The sequence below is a fragment of the Dermacentor albipictus genome, chromosome 7 (assembly GCF_038994185.2).
Source record: "Dermacentor albipictus isolate Rhodes 1998 colony chromosome 7, USDA_Dalb.pri_finalv2, whole genome shotgun sequence".
NCBI lineage: Eukaryota > Metazoa > Arthropoda > Arachnida > Ixodida > Ixodidae > Dermacentor > Dermacentor albipictus.
This window is the reverse complement of record NC_091827.1, coordinates 27,549,446-27,570,698: the sequence shown is the minus strand read 5'-3', so window position 1 is coordinate 27,570,698 and position 21,253 is coordinate 27,549,446. Positions and strand designations below refer to the sequence as shown.

Sequence of the window (21,253 nt, the reverse complement as noted above, 5' to 3'; positions counted from 1 at the left end):
AGGTGCCTGAAAACCCCAATAAGTGATGTCCGGCTGATACTGTGGATCGAATAAAATAAATTTTCCTTTTTCATGTCAGGACAAATCACCCCTTATTACTAATATATATATATATATATATATATATATATATATATATATATATATATATATATATATATATATATATAGAGAGAGAGAGAGAGAGAGAGAGAGAGAGAGAGCTCTGCGAAGAGCTGGCGAGTGAACAGTCAAGAATATCGTCGCGTTTATTATTCCTTGAGGTACCGAAATCAGGGGGTGCGTTATAATCGAGGGCGTGGCTTCTTCGATTTGCGTGCCGCCGGTGAACGGTCGCGCGCAGACGCTTCCACGTCCCGAACTCCAGATGGAGTCTTCCAGGGTCGAAATCTTTTTTGGGAAAGTTTGGAACAAACCGCACGCTTAGGCCTCCTTCCAGTGGCAGCCTTTGACCTACACAGACTTCGGTGACTCATCGAACAAATTACACAGCTGCGAAGTCCTTAATCTCGCGTAAATTATAAGATCCCAAAGTTCGCACACTCGGCACCACGCGGCACCACGCGGCACCACGCGGCACACCACACCACACCACACTCGGCACCACGCACCTGTATATGACTGCAGCGTTGCTGCCTTTCGACGGCCGAGACCAAAGGGTGTTCTTTTCCTTTCTTCTCGTCTGTAGTTCAAGGAAGACTCGAGGAAAGGGGGAGACACGAGGAAACAACGAAGGATATATGACGTGCCGAGATATGCCTTTCTTTTCTCCGACCCGATCGCGGCTTCGATTTCCACGGGGGCTGCGCTACGCACGCGTACAGTCATCGCAGACGGATACATGTATATATAAATATACGCGGACTCGTCACGATTCCACCGAAGGGCCCACAGAACCAGCAGCAACAACGGCAGCTCCGCATCATCGGCGGCGGCAGCAGCAGCAGCAGCAGAACGAAAGAGGAGGCGACGAAAACATGCGCCGCGCGAAACTCCATTTACCGAACAGGCAAGAGGAGTTCGTGTGCCTAATCACGCGTCCATTTCAAAAAGTGGGAGGATCCGTTTCAAAGAGCGATCGCGGGCGGCACACCACTCGAAACGGAAACTTAAGAAAACACCTAGCAGACAGAGAGACAAACGACGCTCGCATAGGTATATCTGAGTTACGAGGAACCATGAGAATAGGAATGGGCAGAGCGAGAGAGAGAGAGAGAGAGGACGTGAAACCGAAGCGAAGGAGAGGGCACAGCTAAAGCGCCAGGCGCGTTGCGTTCCTTTGTTAATCATTCCTTCTGCTGCAGGCCCCAAGTTCGCAGAACACGGGAGGGTCAGCGTTCCGGGGCCACGCAACGCACTGGGATAATGTAACGATGCAAGCGCGCAGAAACCGGCGAAGGGTCGAGAGGGGCGCAAAACAAGAGACCAGCAGATTGTATAATGTTGAACGCGCCGCGCTCTTAACCTTCTTCATTCTTTCTTCCCTTTTTTTTTAGAGTTCGCAAAACGGTTATACATTCGCTTTCTCGCCTGCCTAACCTTCAACCCCTCCCCCCTCATCTCGACCCCCTCCCCCCTGCGCCTCTTCCAGTCCCTCCTGCAGTAAGATGCGCTGCTCTCGAAACGAAGCCTGCATGCACCACAGCGGTGCTGCTACAGAAACAGCGCCGGAGCAACAGAAGTAACAAGAGGCGTCGTCTGCGGAGCGAAAAGGCCACCATCAGAACTAGAAACAGAAGCACGCGCGCGCGCACGCACGCACGCTCGTACGCGCTTTGGCAAAGGCGAGATCCGAGAAGCGAGCTGCGCCAGGGGCCACACCGAGGAACGAACCTGCTATATCCAGTTGCGGCGTGCGCTTTTGGAGAAGATAAAACAAACGAGCAGCGTACAAGCGAGCGGCCGCTTTGCAGACGGCCACTACACGTGAAGCAGAAGTAGTAGCAGAAGTGCAGCAGAAGTGCAGCAGAAGAGCAGCAGAAGTGCAGCGGAGGTAAAGCGAGCGGCCGGGTCGGTCGCGCAGAACTTCATTAGGAACGGGCACGAAATTCTCATCCATTTCGGCTCACCGTCTGTTAACCTTCTCCTCCCCTTCAGCCTGTTTCACATCCCCTCATTGCTGGCGTTCTCCTCCTTCCCAGACACCGCGTTGTGGAATAGAAAGAACCTCAGAGACGTAATGGCGAAGCGGTACGAGAAGGGGGGGGGGGGGTGAGGCGCCGAACAAGTTCATTTGCAGCAGAATGCGCGCGCACGCGCTCGCTCGAGCTCAAGCTATATCGGTGACCAGCGAAAGATGAGGGCATTGGTTTTTCGTGGTTTCTGCACTTTGCCTGTGCGGTTGCCGCGGCCTCAAGCGGCAGGCGATTGCGGAGAACGTAACACCGATGCATGTGGGGATGAGGTAAAGTGAGTGAGTGAGTGAGTGAGTTAGAGAGTGAGAGGGAGATACGAGAGCGCAGCGAGCGATGTTGAACCGAGGCTATTTACAAGTCAGAGACGTGGACAGGCAATAAGAGGCGAAAGACGAGAAGGAAGGGCATCATGCGAAAATGAACTGCGGCAATATACATGGCATCGTTTGCCGCAAGCGTGCTACTTGCAAAAAACCTGTATAGCGGTTGAAACAAGAGCGTGTCGACATCGCGCTGAGCATTCTTCTGTAACGAGAGAGGAAAAGTGTGCACGGCCGAGTCGAGGTTATTTGAGCCGCGGCAGAGCAACTTATACCTCTCACGAACGCCTGTTGTTCATCGAGAGCAGGAAAATACGCGATGACCGCAGAAGAGGCTTTCCAGGATACGTCCTGACTAAGCCTGAGCGGAGCCCTTTAATACAGCCTGGTTTGAGTGAACTCGTCTCAAGATTGACAACCTTACAATGTGAAAGTATGCTAGAGTATCCGTGTTCATTGATTGGATTTAGTTCTTTGGATGCAATTGGGAAACAAGGCATAGTGGTACGCTCGGTAGTTCTAGCGAAAGTAACTTATAAAAATAAAATGGAAGTTTCGCCCGAAGGACAAAGCATTCACAGTGATCGAAGGGTGTAGAACTGCGCTTGAACGTCTCGGACGGCGTTCTAATTACGCCCCGGTGCGACGACAGACGGATGCGACGCGAACGCTGATGCGCCAACATTCCTGGCACCCGTAAAAAATTTATAACACACCATGGACTACCAGTAATGGCAGCGCACAAGCGCCACCGCGATGCCCGTAAAGAGCGGTGCCAGTGAAATTACACCACTCTCGGACTGTGAGAACTGATATTTGCTGGCATTTTTTAATAGTCTAACAAGGTTTAAGATAAAAGGCATGCGCAGTGAACGGGATGTTTAGCTACTTGTGTTTGCATATTGCACTTCTCAAACAATGTGAGGAATAATTCAGTCAACAACGTAAAACCTTGTTTTATTTACTGTGGCATGTTGGCCCCCGGCGCAGGTGCGGTCCGCGACTACGACAACGTAGTCCCTTAGGACCAATTAAAGTTTCTTGTCTGTCTGTCTGTCTGTCTGTGGCAGTCGGACAGTATAGCATCGACCTTGCATATGAGACATAGATGAACATAAAGGCTACATATACCTAATTGCATGTGGAAAGTCAGGGCGATGCCGACGGCGGAAATTCGCCTTGAGTGTGCACATAATTTTTATCACAATAAAAACTCAGGAAAATGAAAGTACCTTATACACTACAAAGATTACTTGTGTGCTGTCTGTTAGAATAGAACGCACACAGCGAGTTTGAGCCGTGTTTGAATGAAGTGAGCGGCTGGAAGTATTGCACGGAGTTATGCTCTGACTGAAGTTATTTTACGTGAGATGCTGCAGCTTTGCCGTATTTGGAGTGACGGCAATACCGATACCGATGTTGATCACAGTGAAATTGTTCATCCATCAGTGTAAATGCGCATGCTTTCATTGTGACACAGTCGAAGCTCGTTATAAAAAACACGGATATAGTGAATTATTGGATATAGCGAAGCAACTACAGACTGTCTTCTCCAATATCAGTAGGTAACAAATACATGCTTATAACGAATTGTGGGTATAACGAAAACATTTTTGTGTAAGATGCAGCTTTCTTATCAGAAGGCTCGACCATACACAGACTGCGTATAGCATTGTGAATGTTTTCTGCAAGCCATACTGCATGGTTCTGTGTTGTGTCTGGCCGGTTTAAAGTCGTGCCTCGATGTAACGAAGACGGATATAACGAAGCGAATCTTTCACGTCAGATCTCTTTCGCGTCAGCCGCGAAGGACCAGTGTTTATAGCGTTCTACTTCAGAGCATTATTGAGGTTGGCTTGTTTCCTGGCCAAGATGGCTGCATTCCAATTGCGGCAGATTGCGAACACGTCAGGTACACCATACGCGTGCTTTGGGTGCCCGTTAAACAGCTCCATGCGGTCAAAGATAGTTAGAAGCATCCCACTGCGGCACCTAGCTCTTGTATATAAAGCCGGAGTGTTGCATTAGTACGCTAAACCTCTTGAATGAACCATTCATTAGACACATCGGGCCGAATTCGAAAAGCTCTGCGTTCGTAAGTGGTATTTGTCAATGGCCGGTCGCGTTCGTTACCGTGCCAAGCATCGGGATTGACCATAATTCGATCTGATGAGCGATTCTATACAGCGTAAGAGATCTTTGTGAACACAGGCCCACGTTCTGTACAAACTCGGAGGTAACCGGTAAACTCGGTAACCGGTAAATGGTTTACCGTAAACGGCAAACCATTTACCGGTTACGGCGGCTACGCCAGGAAAGGCGAAAACAACAACAAAACAAAAACGAATGGTCACGATACCTGAAATCTTGAGGCCAGCTAACCTTTTACGTGGAATGTTCTGACAGCCTTCCCTCAGGTTTAGTTAATCGCCTATACAGGGTGTCTCAGCTATCGCTAGTCAAGCTGTTCAAACAAAAAAGAAAGAAAGGAAGGCTTAAAGAACATGGTGCAGGATACGCTCGTAAGACCTGCGTTTTTCAGTCGCCGCACCTCTGACAACCAAACAACGTTGTTTTTATTATTGTATCTTGCATCGTGCTTTTCTTTTTGTTGTTTTTGAACAGCTTGGCTGTCATTACATGGCACACGGGGTATAGGGGCATAAGAACTACTATGCTAGTGAAGACTCACGTAAGGGAGCCTCCAGAAGTTCTTTCTGAAAAAAAAAGCGAAAAAAAGACATTAGCCTGAACACGTAAATACATTCAAATTCAGGAGAACATTCATTTGGGCTAGATGGTGCATACTTGAATTAGGAAGGAACAGCGCCAACTAAGACGATCACAAGAGGGGAGAACGACACAGGACAAGCGCCATCCTGTGTCGTTGTCGCTTGTCCTGTGTCGTTCTCCCCTCTTGTGATCGTCTTAGTTGGCGCTGTTCCTTCCTAATTCAAACATTCAAATTTGTGACGTCATATGAATGCATCAGCGTCGCGACCTTTCCGTGAAATTGAAAAGGACTGTATCCTAATTTGGCCTTCATTTTTCCCGCCGATTAACCGACCGTTATCCGCGAAATTACCAAGAGTTCCTAGGCAAATATGTAACGAGTGTAAATTGAAAGAGTAGCTCTTTACAATTCGCTTATGGTTAGCGTCCAACAACGTTACAACAGTGGAGACGCAGCGCGTGTACAGCTAGTATAAATATGCATCGATCGAGAGAGAATGCAGTCGTTTAATTAGTTATAAGGCTTTATGTCACTGTTCATAACTACAGCTGCCACACAAGCGTATAGGCGCCACATAAAAATGGCTCTACATATCTTTCGCCTTTTTCTTTTTTTGCAAAAACACATTTTCAGACCTGCAGTGTGTTCGTATTCCGTGTGTGCTATTACCGCACGCACCGTTCACCACATACCGATTCTTCCGCCCCCGCACATTGATTTCCACCAGCATTGAGGATTGGAAATAAGTTGGGGTTATGACACGCCTAAGCGGGCTGCTTAGCAAATTCCTTTTATCCCCGGATAACACTCCTCGGCAAAAAGCCACTTTCTCTCCTTGACACTTACCTTCCCTAAGAACTACAGCTTATTGGCACCGCGCAATCGATCATTACGAACAGAGAAATTCCCCATATACTAAGGCGTAATAGTTCTGCGGAGACCCGCAAGGTGGAGAGAAGTAATTAAGGGAAAATGAGAGATCCACCTAATCGCAGCAACTGCTACAAAGGGAACCCATACGGGTTCCCCGAAAGAAGAGCCTTGTAGTTGAAGGTAAATTCGTCCTGATCCGGGACTCCAACCCTGGACCACCGCCTTTCCAGGGCAACCACTCTAGCATCTGAGCTAACCAGGCGGCTAGCAGCTGGCAGGGCGAAGTGTATACACCAATGACGTTGAAAGCTTTAATTACGAAATCGCTACGTGGTTTAAAAGCACGGGGCAAGCAAACACTTTTGCAAGCGAAATAACAACTTCCAAAATGAGAAAAAGTAAATAAAAGACATACGATTGAATACTGCTTTTCGCAGTGTCATGAGGGAAATTACTAGGAATCAGAGAAATAAGTTCCTCCGCTGCAGCTGTGAGCAGTAACGCACACCGCATTGCTCGTTCGAAACACTTTACTAAATAAATCAAGCACGATCACAAAGAACGATGCGGATTCGCACGCGCCGCTCTCGGGAATAGAACGTGCCTCACGAAATCCACTCTAAGCAATGAGCTGCTGCAGCAGCCAGCGATTCCCGCGGCGAGTCACACAAAGATCACTCAATCCAAGAACATTGCACACAACCCCGCGCATGCATGCCCGAATGAGAGATCATGCCGGGTCGCCAGACTTCATCGCTCATACCCCGCACGGCACGTTCTATGCGTCTCCCGATACCACCCTGCCTGCTCCAAAAGCACGCGCACCATTTCAGAAACGTTGCGAACGTTTGCTCGAAGCACCGAGCCTTTTGCCAAGCGACAACGGGAACGCGACGAGTACACGTACGAATAGAAAGCGTCCAAGAATCACGAGTGATGGCGCGTGCAAACCTCGATCATCTCGACACAGTTTGGTGCAGTGCGGCAGCGCACTGGTCTTGCTTGGACCGGAGGCATCCCTCATAGAAACTAATTTGCAGTCTGCATAGCCCTTGTAGACTTCTTTTTTTGTGTGGATTTCATGAAGAGAGTTCTGACTGCTCTCGTTTTAAATCTTTCGTAATAAAGCTTATCCCAGACAAACCTCGTTATGAGGCAGTCGTATCAGATGCTAACGCACCTTCTTTATATCCGATATTCTTTATAAGCGTATATTCGTTTAACGTTCATATGGGGGAGATACATTTGTTATTTACTTTGTTACGTCTCATAATTTGTTACATTGGCGTTCGTCATATCGTGCTTTGACTGTATAACTGACTCGCTCACCCCGCCATTTTACCTTCTCACAGACTGCAATTATTTTTATTATATGAACTATATACACAAGTGTATCGACGAAACTTGATAATGCCTTCGTTTTCTTTTGCCTACGCGTGGTCCGTCGACTTTCGGACGGGTTGTTTACACAGATTCTACGAACACTAGTCGGCAAAAACAGGTGTTAGGATAGACAATCAATCGATTAGCGATCAATAAATAATGTAGCCTGGACAGCAAAACGTCGATAGACATTACGCGGACTTGCTCAATAAACATTTGTGAGGGACGTCATAGAGGGAGGCACAGTCCGAAATGAAAGTTTGCATTGAGGTTGTCGTATCAGTGGCTCATTTCTCTTCCTTTTTGTTTGTACTCCCGCCTTATCTTATGTTCACATTATTAGCCCCACAATTGCTGCAACATTATATACTTTGTTGAAAAAGAAACGACAGATTAGAAAAAAAAAAAAACGTTGAACACATCAACTGCTTACGCCATCACATACTGACACAGCAATGTGTTAAATTTCGGTGTTAAACTGCTTAACAAATATCATAACAACGTGAAAAGCTGGACAAGTTGGAATTGATGCATTCTTTTATTCAGCGCTGAAAACGACGTGGACACACAAAGGAACGACACATCATGAGCGCTGCCTAACAACTTAAATTCACTTTTTTTTAACGCAAAAAAGGAAGACACCATCCAGGTGCGCATGTCATTGAGTCAGATGGAATAGATCACCAAGCATTTGCGTCTCACAGTCTAACAAAGAGATGGACGGTGCCCAAACGTAATCAGCATGTATCTTTTGTATGTCCAAGGTCTATGCGAGATCACGAGGAATTTTTTTTTTCTTGCTGCTTGACGATGATGTTGGTTCGATCGCAGAAAGGCTTAGAACCACAGTAAGGATAATAAATGGCTGCGCTATCAAGTGGCTTAGGTATTACCCGTCCCACCCGTCCCACCCGTCTAGCACGCGAGGCGGTATTTTCGTACAAGAGTCTTCCGTTTCGTGCCACATGTGGACACTCAACGAGGATACAAGCAGGAATGACAAGATTCCGTTTGGTGTCTCGAAATGAACACAGACTTTTTTCCACGAACTTAACTTTAACGCAATGTACTCGGACATGACAGAGACACATAATCTCACCTATGACAGTCTCGCAAGGACACGTCCATTTACGCACTTTCTCACAAGGATACTACGAGAGAACGTTTGTTCGAGGCTATATATGTACTTACAAATCGCCAGTGGGACCGCATACACAACACATGTGTATACTACTGAAGTACTATATAGCGCCAAACAGACGACACAAGAAGAGACACGGACGAGCGCTTTAAGCGCTCGTCCGTGTCTCTTCTTGTGTCGTCTGTTTGGCGCTATAGTACTTCAGTAACATGCACCAACTAGCCCAACAAAAAGTTCTGCTGGAACATGTGTATACATTTCGGAAACAACGAAGTGCCGATAACTGCGTTTGTGCAGATGTCACTTCGTGTTCTACACAATATTACACCTGCGCCACTCTCATTTTGACTCCTGACGGTGTACATTTACTCTCGAGCCCAATCGAAGCGAAAGTAACTCCTCACATAACATGGCATAACATGCCACGATATAACAGTTTTCACTCTCGTCGTATCGGCCACGCAACCTGTTACTGAAAACAGGTTACGTACCTCAACGCCGCCCAGACAGCAACCACTTAGCGTCGACAACCCACTCATCTGATTCCCCAACGTCGATATACTCTGACAAGGTCGAACAGTCATTCGCCGCAGACTCGCCGGTCGGTCGTACCCCTGCACGTATACATATCAGCAAAACTGAACATTACATGCGGCGCCCGGAGGTCACGCCGCATTGACGACTCCCATCCACAAATCCTCGTCTGACGCCGCAGTCGAGACGAAGCCTGTTTAGATGATAGCGGCGTCACCACTTCCGCGCTCTTGAACAGCGGTGCATGCCCACCGTAATGAGCGCAGATCTTCGTCGTCGCCTGCATGAAGTGCTCAAGTACGCCGCCTCCCGCATCCTGCGGGTCGTTGATTGAGAGTCTCCAGTCGTTCATGGAACGCGCACCACCGCTCGAGTGTCAATTCCTGATCATCAGGCGTTCGTCCAATTGGCCGTCATTAAGAAAATCGATATATATATATATATATATATATATATATATATATATATATATATATATATATATATATATATATATATATATATATATATATATATTGTTATGGAGTGATGCGTACATGAATGAACGCGGTGCTCGGCAGAGCGATATATATATGTGTGTGCGTGTGCGTGTGCGTGTGCGCGTGTGCGCGTGTGCGCGTGTGCGCGTGTGCGCGTGTGCGTGTGCGTGTGCGTGTGCGTGTGCGTGTGTGTGTGTGTGTGTGTGTGTGTGTGTGTGTGTGTGTGTGTGTGTGTGTGTGTGTGTGCGTGTGTGTGAGGGGGGAGAGATAGAAAGGTCGCGAGAGAGGACACCAGAACTCTCGCAAAATGGGGTCAAATGTGCGATAAACATTTACTGTTTCAAAAGAAGTCGCACGAACTCTCTCTGGGCGTGCGGCGAAGTCAACTCTACTCAGACGTTTGTACCATTAGTCGTCCCTGTTCGGAGTCGACTCAGGAGGTTCAGAAATGGGGTGCACAACGACGACGATCGTCAATGTAAGCGAACAGCCTAACTTTTCTATAAAGAGATATTCGCTGTGTTAAAGGAATGGCGCGTTGGAGGCTCAATTTCTTGCATTTAGGACTTTGACTAGCCTTCGTTATTTCAATGCACAATTTCATAGAGTACATCTGTAGCGGTGCCAGAGCCCTCTCCTGCAACCTCCACGACAGGAGAGGGCGGCGGGAGATAGGCGGGCTGTGCTTCCAGAACGACCTATCACCGAATCTAAACAGGCTTAACGCTCTACGGTTATAAATTGTAGGTATAAAAAAGCAATAACATTGTATCGCAGTCCAAGATTAGGTTTCTTGCGCATCGTTGTCAGCCGCTTGGAGGCCGAGTATATGCGGATGCTCGAAAAAGCAGTAAAATGCGGGACAAAAATTTACGCACCCACAAAGGAGCAGTGAGATCTCCCGCCCTTTACGCTTTTTTTTCATATATCAATCAAGGTGACGTCGCAATCCGTTTTGTAGCTTTGTAACCTCGTTGTCGCTATTACGAGCCAACAAAAGTGAATATAGCATTCATGACACCGACCATATACATCCCCTACGACGTCTTGCGCTTCTAGGCAATACGGAGTCTAGGTGGAGGGTCTGCGGCAAGAGCTTCGCTTTTCAACGCGGAAAGCGATAATAAACATAACAGGTTAAGTCACAAATAACTAGTATAACTACTCAGTCAAGTTGCACCGCACTTTACGGGACGCTGAGGCATGCAGCGCAATGCCCCCAAGAAATCTGCGCTTGCGACCAGTAAATTGAGTGAGCAATGCATTTGCATAAGCATCCTACCCTTCTATTCAGTCCATTACTCAACCTCTAGACAGGCTTGGCACGCATATGCACGAGACGAACGTTTCTTTCCCACAAAGTGCAGGCCAGCTACGACCGTCGCTCAATTTGGGGGAGGACCCACCGACTGAGTCCGTATCTTTCCCCATCACTCCACTCATAGCGTTTCCCTCTGTCGGTTGAGCAGTGAAATATGCATGAGAGTTGGGGCAGATGATTTAAGAGCGACGTTTCTGCGCGAAATAAATACAACCATTCATTTTTTTTTTTTCGAATCGCACCTTCTCCTTTGTTGGTTCAGCGCGGGTGTGACTACGGAGGTGCGGACCAATGGGGAGGGAGGCCAGGATGCCCGCAGGAAGTGACGTCTGTAGTCTCGTGACCAATGCGAACACGTGCGTACGTCCAATATGTGCAGGAATAGCGACAACCATTGTTCCAATGGGTGCTGCTATCCCTTGTGAGTCGGTTCCGAGAAGATCAGTTCATTCGAGCTAAGCCGCTATCTTCAGTTTTATGTTTGATGCTTCGGACTTCACAGAATGGGAGGACACGGACATCTTCCATTCTCACAATGGCAGACCCCACGGGAGCCAAGCGAGTGTTGCCAATATTCGCGATCTATATAAGGAAGCGTTGTGGTTCACCTGATGATGTGGCACATTTTTGGAACGCTGCAGTGTTCTGAAATTCTTGTATAGGCTATAGGCATAAAGCCACAGAGAGAGACAGGAAGGTCACAGCGCTCGTCCTCTGTCCCTGGTGTCTGTATGTGGGTTTGCGCCATAAGCCTACCAATATAGCTTCAATGACGTTTCTATACGTGCTGCACAGAACTGTTCCAAGCGCAGGCTCAGAAAAGACTTCAAAATAGTAACTTGATCTATGAGCATACATCTCGTAACAACGTCTTCTCCTGGCGAGGTTATACAAAACGGATGAAAAACAACCAAAACTCACCTCTGGCGCTATAAATTTCCTCAGTTAATGCGGAAGCTTTGTCGCTATAGCTATTGATCACATTTCGAGATGAAGGCAGAACTCGACTCAACAAAGACACAATAGAATCGCTTCCCGTACTTTTGTCCTCAACTCAAGTCACTGCGCCGCATTAAGGAATATCAAGGCTCGACTTGACTGCTATGAAATGTCGCGCACGACACGTTCTATTCCATTAATGCATGTTGAAAGAACTAAAATGGCGGCACGGCACATGCGCGTTGGACGTCGTGCGAGCGAGGTAGATTTACGGCAACGCGGGAACCAAGAAAGTGAGTGAAGAGCACAGGCGTAAGATATTCACAAATACGGCGGTACACCCTCTGCCGCAGCTACGATGCCGCAAACAACTCGAAGGTTAGCAGATCGCTGCGTACGCAAGCTCTCTCGATCCCTCTCTCCTGATTGGCCAGAGAGAATCCACCGCTTTGCCAACACTGCGCCGTTTTATTGTTCCATGCCGCAGGCTGCATGCAGGTGAGTATGTTTTGTCAGAGGCATTGTGGGACGATGCGTACAGAAAGACCGGGGAGAGTATAACGTAATACGCGAAGAAAGGCGCAAGCAGCGCCCTCTATTACGAGCACCTCGGGGTTGTTTCGCATCATGGCGGACGACGCAGTCGCGTCGCGTGCTTGCGCTGGTGCTCCAACGTGTATACGTGCAATACCGCGAAACGAGAACGCAAATGGAATGAACATAAAGAATGCATGGACTCTGAGGCGCACTCGTGGAACAAGGTGCACGAAATAGAGAGGTATACACGAAAGAAAGGGCGTGTATAGGGGCAGAGGTTTCGCGTGCATACTTAAGCAGTCGGGGCACCCAAATCGAGAAGGTTCTATACGCCGCCTAGAGAAAGAGTTGTCCGCCCAGTTGCCTAGTATATGCGCATAGCAAAAGATACTCGCCCCACGATTCGCCGCGGCACGAGATGTTCCTCGCGCACGCGTTCTCGCATGCGCGCGCGCGCGCGGAGAGAATATAATGCGATTTGCATAATGCACCGCCGACGAGGCGTCGTCGGGATGGGCGCTGCGCTGGCACGGGGTGTCCGTGTACGCTACTCGCTGGGAAAGGACTAAATAAACGGAAAAGAAACAAGAAAACATCGCATTGGGATTAGAAACGAACAAGGAACGTACACAGAACAAGAAAGAAAAAAAGAAATCAGCTCGCTAGTTGTCAGGAACATAATGCAGCGCAATACAGCGACTCTCCGAGCGCGGAGATATATGCCTCCGCGTGAGAAAAAGAAAAGCAGCGAGCATTTTGCGGCCCCAGCGACGCTCGAGAAGCAACTCGCAGGAACAGATGTGGAGAGGGTTGCATGAACCGCATTTGCGTCCATGGTGATGTCTCTCGCGCTGTCGGCACTGATTAAGTGCACATCTCGCCGCATCTCTATTTGATTGTAACGTGTGGCGCTTTTATTCTCCCTCTCTCTCACTCTTTATCATTCCTTCTTTTCATCCGGTCCTTGTTCCTCTAAGCTGTTTTGGTGTGTGCGTTTTGAGATATTGTGTGTGTGTATGTATGGGTGCCTGAATATGTATGAAAGCATGCTCAGAGACTGAGGAAGAAGGGTAAGACAGAATATACACTGGGGAGCCTGGTGGGGGAGTGGCGAAGGAGAATAAAGAAATCAGAGAAATGAGGCTAGGATGCATATTCCGTCCTTTATGTGTGAACCGGTTACATAATTTGGCGCAGTCGACAGGATTACGCGCGCGTATTCAATCGTGAGCGCACCTTCGAAGAAGAAAAACAAGCGAGATCACTGAATCCCTTGTATGGAGACTAAAGGGCGGATGAGAATAAAGGAGTAGATACAGCGATGACATCACGTAAAGTATTGCATCTGTTTATTATGCGCGAACATGTTACACAATTTGGCGCACTCGACAGGACTATGTGCGTGTATACAATCGTGCTCGCACCTTCAAAGAAAAACAAGCGAGATCACTGAATCCCTTGTATGGAGACTAAAGGGCGGATGAGAATGAAGGAGTAGATACAGCGATGACATCACGTAAAGTATTGCATCTGTTTATTATGCGCGAACATGTTACACAATTTGGCGCACTCGACAGGACTATGTGCGTGTATACAATCGTGCTCGCACCTTCAAAGAAAAACAAGCGAGATCACTGAATCCCTTGTATGGAGACTAAAGGGCGGATGAGAATAAAGGAGTAGATACAGCGATGACATCACGAAAAGTATTGCATCTGTTTATTATGCGCGAACACGTTACATAAGTTGGCGCAGTCGACAGGATTTACCGGCGGGCGTATCTGTGTCGCCTGCGGATGTTTGTAGGGGAGGAGCCTCATCCGGCTGGCGTTTATGGCACACTGCGTTCAGCTGAGGACGCCTCACAAGAAACCATCTACTTAGGGCCATTGGAGTTCTATTAGTTATTTGTGGACGATAAGGATGTCCCATTCGATGAAAGTGATAGAACGATTGAGCCGCATATAAAGAGCTACATGCGTCGACGGCTTCGATAGAGACAGAACGAGAACATGTCTGTACCACGATTCGTCAGGCTGTTGTGTTCACACTGTATTATGTATGTAAAATCGATTTAGCCTTGCAGCTTTAAAGTTACCATGGGATCTGAATTCCTAGCCTTTCATTTACGCGATCTAAGTGATAGGGTGTATACGATGAGTGAGGTGAATGAAACTGATGAAAAACAGCTACCGAAGCCTCAAAATTCGATTGCGTCTGAGTGATTAAGTAATACGAGTCAGATGTACAACAGACAAACGCTTTTGTATGACGACTATAAATCGTCTGTTGGCAGGTTTTTGTGGAGCTTACATCTTTAGGTCGACTAACACAATCGAATGTTTACATACATCCCATGTAAAATTTTGTCGAGTGCAATACACCAGGGATAGTACGATGAGCAAGACGAGAACAAGGTAAAAGCGAGATCCAACGTTTCGACAAGCGTGCTTGTCTTTCTCAAGGCCTGAATTTTCTTGAATTTCCATCTCCCACCTGCCCTGTATTTTACCAGGGATAGTAGACGTTTTAAGGCTTTCGTATGTGGACAGAACGAATTGACTTTTTATACCCAAAGGGCAATTCATTGAGGAGGCAGATGTGTTCACAAAAACTCTAAGAAGGAGTCCATTAGTGCATTTTCCACTCCTAAATGCTGGAGTTGTGCTGCTTTAACCCGATTGTCTAGAGCTGTAATAGCTAGGATAGCGAGCTCTAACTGGGCCCAAGAAGGTTGATTAAACACGTTGAATCGCTGTGTACAAAAGCTATTCAGATGGAGTTCAATATTTTTCAGGCTCCAATATAATGCATTTACGAGTACTCTACTGTCATTTGCTAAAGCTTGAGACCATTACATAAACAGACAGCATGGACACGGGAAAACAAGCAATGGTCGATACTTAAGGCAGAACAAAACGCTTCAATTGGACAGCTTTCAAGTTGTTAAACTGAAAAATGAAAACAAGAAAAGCTGCAGTTTCACTCAGACGAAGCGTTAGCGGTGACAACAATGTACTGGAGTATTGTGCGAAGCTTTGTGACGTTCAGTACAAATTGAAATAAACATTCGCTTAAGCTGGATTTACATGGCGGCAACGGGTTGCTGGTCCAGTCCACACATGTGGCTCAGGGCCACGGAATCGCGCCCCACACAAGGAAGAAGCTGACAAGCTGCCTATGGCGCCATTTGTTCGACCTCAGCCCCGCGACACCCGTCTGTGAACTGAATAACTCATTGATCCCTCCCATCGTGTGGTTACAGTTACTAACCTCTTACTATAACTGCGTCGGTGATGGAAACGGCACGTACGCCGCCTCGAATGTCTCGGTAGTTACTATTAGAATAAAAAAATGGCTCCAGTGGAGTAGTTGCGAAGACGATTGGAATAACAAACCGGTGGAATACATCACTGACAGGAACTGCAATCAACCTTCAAGAGCGGCACTTTCGATGTTGCCGCAGGAGTGTTAATACGCCACACACTGTATGTATGATGAGGCCAGAGCAGAGGCCAAAGTGCGATCCGTGTGATTGTCACTTCAATGCTGCATTTACTAAAAAAAACTCAATGAGGCTGCGATTACTGTGGGAATATAACTAAGAATTACAAAACAAGCCAACGCTTATGCGTTGGCTCATGGACAATAAGTTGCATAAGCTATCGCTTCTATTCCTGCGCAAGGAAGGCTTGCATGCATTCATTTAGGCAATCATAGATGCCCAGGGGCATAGTGTCCTGATCAATATGTAGAAAAAGGCCGAAATTATGTCCGTATACTGAAAGACCCCCTATTAGAAGCAGGACGTTTATTGTGCTTTCGTGCAAATCATCCCGCTTCGCAGCAGTTCGCAGCCTATGTTCGATAGTATCCGCGACAACAGGAGTGGTAATAATACAGCACGCAATCACCTTAAACACTCCTCTCTCTATCGTCCTTCTCGCGTACTCCTAATAGCGCGTAAAACACAGGAAAGTCGTCAGGTTGAAAAATTAAATTATGGGGTTTTACGCGCCAAAACCACTTTCTGATTATGAGGCACGCCGTAGTGGAAGACTCCGGAAATTTCGACCACCTGTGGTTCTTTAACGTGCACCTAAATCTAAGTACACGGGGCCGTCAGGTTGAGCTCCTACCTTTCCTTTTATTACTTTATTTTCTCTTGCAAAAAAATTTATGTAATTAGCTAAACGTATAGTATCTAGACGGTCTCAAGAACATTTGCATGGGACCATCAGCTCGCTTCGAAGCACACGTGTTGCTCCTGTGTTTCTTTTATGTCCGAGAAACATACTTCGTTATCGTCACGTTCGACATTTACGTACAGTGAAGGGCAATGGAAGGCGCATCGACGATGTCGCGAATCACTTACCAAAACAACTACGAAAGTCGCAGCTTCTTACGAAACATACTTTTCATTCATGCCACCGATTAAAAGAATGCAAAAGGGTTTCTGTATAACTCTAAATACGAGGGCGAAGCACGTAAGAAAGCTAAACCGGCACCGAAGTCGTTAAAGAATGCATGAACAACCACAGAAAGCACTCTTCGTTATATAAGACATGCCCCTTTCGTTCATTACAACTGCAAAAAAAAAATGGCTGTGGCTCAGCTACGGTTAAGCCCAGGATGCGAAGCATACTAGCCTTTATTTTAGTTGTTGAACCACTGTTTAGCCTGGTGAACTGCTGTTGCTTGGCTATGTTTGGTTCGGCTAGACGAAGAAACAACTCATGCAGGCGAGCGCACGAGCTGAGACCCGGCTATGTAGCTACGCGGCCGCAAGCGAGCGCACGAGTTGAGCCTCCGCTTTTGCAGCTGTTATGACGTCATATGGTAGCTACGCGGCCGCGCGCGGCGCAGCAAGGAAGAGCGTGGTTGTGCGGCTAGTATGCTTCGCATAAAAAAAAAAGCGCCACAAAATCTCCGCACGCAACCGCCCAACCACGGCTCCGGCAGCCGCGCGTCGACGCAGACGGCTTGCGTGAACTACTGGTAGAGGGCGCGCGCATTAGAAGCGGCACGTTCGCATACCCTCGACCTCACCCACTTAACCCGTGTCCGCAAGCGCCCCCTCGGCGAAGTAACTGCAGCGTCCCCTGGCGGGGCACGATGCGCGATGAGCCGAGGGCGGTGGTGGCGTGGCGGTGGCGTCGGCTTCGCAGCCACCCAACCACGCATCCCCTCCCCCCCACCTCCGTCGCCCTGTTTCTCCGACCACCGCGAAAACCGCTAATGGCTACGTTCGCCTCCCAGCGGCTTCGCCCGCTGCCTAGGTGCCTGACCCACCTCGGTTTTCAATCGATTGCGATGGGCTGGGCGTTGGAGGAGAGGCGCTTTGCCGCCCGCGTTTATGCGTTGTCGTTTGAGCGTTCTTGTTTTGTTTTTTTTCCGCACTTTTGCCCCCGCAAATCCGCGAACCAGCGAGCGAGCTAACAATGCAGAGATAAAACGTTCCCGACAGGCAATTTTAATCGTCTTTGACTGTTTATTCACTCGTTTGTTATCGCTAATGCTCGATTATTTTTCGTTATTACTAATTATACCTTTGTAAATCTCTTCCTTGTTTTCTGGTTGTATGGAGGATAACTTGAACATAGAGATAAGTCCTAAATCCAATTGAACAACAAGGAAGGGCTCAAAGGATCGACCACAACGTTGTAAATGCTAATTCAAAAAAAATTATTAGACGATTTCGCTTTTCTCCGTATATGCTATGCGCCTCAGTTTTCTCAGAGATGGTAAGCAGGTGCATACGAACATTTGTCAAATTTCAGGAAGTTGTGATGCAAAGTGGCCAACTGTTACTCTTGGTCGCACTAAGTTAAGAAATAATTAAATACAGTTTTTGGCGTGTATTTTCGTCAGCCGTCATGTATCTCGTCGCAAGGGAAGTGGTTATACTCCATTCAAAGCAGACCTAGAATGTCATTAAGGAATTTTTTCGGGACAAGCATCAAGTTGTTATGCCTACATTTCTGCAGTGCAAACAAGTGTGCAGCTGGATTATTGCAATCTTCGATAGTCCTCGGAAGATACCAATATGGGACAAGCTCTGTTTCGGAATATGGTATGGCGTCTGACCTTGAACGGGTGGCATATATGTGCAATGAACCATAACGGTAAAGAGTGCAGGTGTAAGCTGTCGAGCAAAACACCGTTTCATTCCGACAAGCAAAAATTACACAAGGCGAAGATTCTTGCACCGCTGTGTGCGAGGGAAAGATAATCAACTTCGTTTAGTCACGATCAAGAAAAGAAAAAAAAACGGTCTTACCTCCTCAGAACGAATCTCGCCGCGTCAAACTGCATTCGCTCGAGAGCATCAAAATGCGCAGTAAGAAACCGATACGGCATTGATCACGCGGGTTCTCGAGCAGGCAATACATGTTTTTATTATTTCTTTTTTGATGTGAGTTTGTGTACTTAACTAATTGCATTCCTGATGCGAAGCACGTATCAAAACTGGGCCATGTGCATCGGGCCCGTGTTTCAAACCCATTGTGCTCCCCCAGGCCGCGTAATCAAGGGCCTGGGGGGGGGGGGGGTCGACCCAGATACCAGTGCACATGCGTCTCAGCAAATGTTTTAATGCGGTAGCATTATGAGCATCGAAACTATATTGCTCCTGAGCGATGTCGGGAGGTATGTAGTGGTTCTGTGACGTGGGAAGAGGGAGTGACGTGTGAGGGCGATGAAGTGGATAAGGAGGATCAGCGGAGTGGTGTGACGTACAGAGTCACGTGATAGGAGGAACGGCGGCGGCCGACTCTGCTTTCAGCATTGCTCTCCGCCACGTTGTGCTGTGTGGAGATGGTTTAATGAAGTGACGTATCTGGTTCGCATAGGTACATGTATGCGTGTGTACACAGTGCTAATTATACGGTCAGTGTGCAGCGGCTTATACATCGACATCTATATGATGCGTTACACAGCGATAGCTGTCCAGTGTATGTCTGGGGTTTATTAGCATGGGGCAAAAAGCACCCGTTCTCCTGTTGCGTTTCGGTTGAGCTAGGAGATGTTGTCATCTGGCAGACAGCAGGTATACAGCAGCAGTAGATTAATATGTCGCAATAACTGACAGGTCACCTAGGTAGAAGTCATGCAGATATCAACGGATAATTGGAAACAATAATTGACACTATACGCCGATATCAGAATGCTGTCAGTATAAATATGCCCGAAAACCTGTGAGTTTGCTTTAAGTGACGCTGTAAGACATTCAAAGCATCCTGCTCTTTTAATTTAACTTATAACTTCTTATGACCGACACACGTTTGTGGACTTACCGTTGAACTCACTCTATATACAGATATTACTCTGGCGGAAAGTATTTATAACCTAGCGCATCCGCGGGGCAACAGTGCAACGACGTACCTGAAATATTTAGCATCCTGCACGTACTGAAGGGCTCAGAATGAGTGATCATGCATAGTCAAACCAAAAAGCGGTGCTTTGCTTTGCGATGTCCCGTGCCATTTTGGAGAATTACATCGTATGAGGGCGAAGCGGAAAGTCTTTGGCTCTATTCTTTTTTGCCAAATTACAGCTGTAAGTGCGAAGTCAACATATACATTCCCAGCGGTGTACCTTTCACGGCGGTTGTGCTTCATACATCCGCGGCATACGAGCAACGAAGTGCGGCATTCAGAACCACCGACAAGCTCCGGTCATTTTCATTGGGACAGACTGGACCACTCACCGTACAATCCGGGACTCGCCTCGTGTGCTTTCCCCGTTTTCGGTACGCTAAAGAAGTTCCTAGCAGGACAGCGATTCACGTGGAACGATGAAGCCAAGACAGCAGTCCGATGGTGGTTCCCCGGTCAGCCGGGCGAATTCTGCCGCAGGGGCATCTCAAATTTAGTGCTGCGATGGGGCAAATGTCTAAATCAGCGTCGGGAAAACAGGGGGAAGGCAGGAGGTGAAAATTCAAGACGATGAGCAAAACAAGGTTAAAGCGGGAGCCCGCTTTCACCTTGTTTTCGTTTTGCTCATCGTCCTAAACCAGTGTGGGAAATATGTGGACAAACAGTGTAAGGTACGTAGAATAGAACGTATATTTGTAATTACATGTATGTACCTCATTTTGGCTTCTTGGACATAGGGACAAAAACATCCTGATTCGCCCTCGTATATATAGTTTTGCGACAGTACGTCGTGTGCAGGACTCTGACTGGCCATGCGTATACGACACACAAGCACTCTACTGCTCAGCGCGTGATATTGTTTTCGCACGTACATCTGTCTCCGAAACGCGAAACACGGATGAACATTCACGCTTTCATAAACCTTAAAATATTTGTATGACAATCCATGTCCTTCAATTTGCAGGGACACAGATGACTGCCCCGCAGCAGCAAACGCTAACTACTTCACACTCACAAAACCTGAACTTGCACTCTTCTGTTGAAAAGAAAAGAAGAAAAAGAGGAGAAAAATGTCACTCGCGAGTTCGGTTTATAGCTGGTAGGTACCAGCGAGTTGGGAACGCGATCATGCGTGAGGCCCTACGCGTCACGTGTCCCTCTACGTCATGGCGGCGTCTACTCACTCACAAGGGCAATAACGAGCACTGGCCACGCCTTGTAGGTGACAACGCTTCTCAGACATTGACTACAGTGTCCCATTACTTTGACACAGAGCGAAGTGATTAAAGAAGAAGACAGCCGAAAAAGAGACACAGCAAAAAAAAACTAAAAATAGAAGCAACAAAAATTGGCGTTTTTCAACTTCCTAAAACTAGAGGATATTCGGTTACGCAACCCAGCAGCACGTGTTCTCTTTCCTGTTCCATGCTACCTCATGCGCGTGTCACATTTATGCATATATTTTTTTTCTTCGTGCCACC

At 47.4% G+C, this 21,253-nt stretch overlaps 1 protein-coding gene across 1 annotated transcript in view; it reads right to left on the bottom strand.

Annotated features, from left to right (window-relative positions):
- LOC135919289 (alpha-(1,3)-fucosyltransferase C-like) overlaps positions 1-21,253 on the bottom strand; it is a 464,583-nt gene that overhangs the window by 89,801 nt on the left and 353,529 nt on the right. Inside the window, exon 3 of the mRNA XM_070521806.1 lies at positions 5,148-5,172. The gene's annotated coding sequence lies outside the window, so the exon portion shown is untranslated. The remainder of the gene's footprint in view (positions 1-5,147; positions 5,173-21,253) is intronic.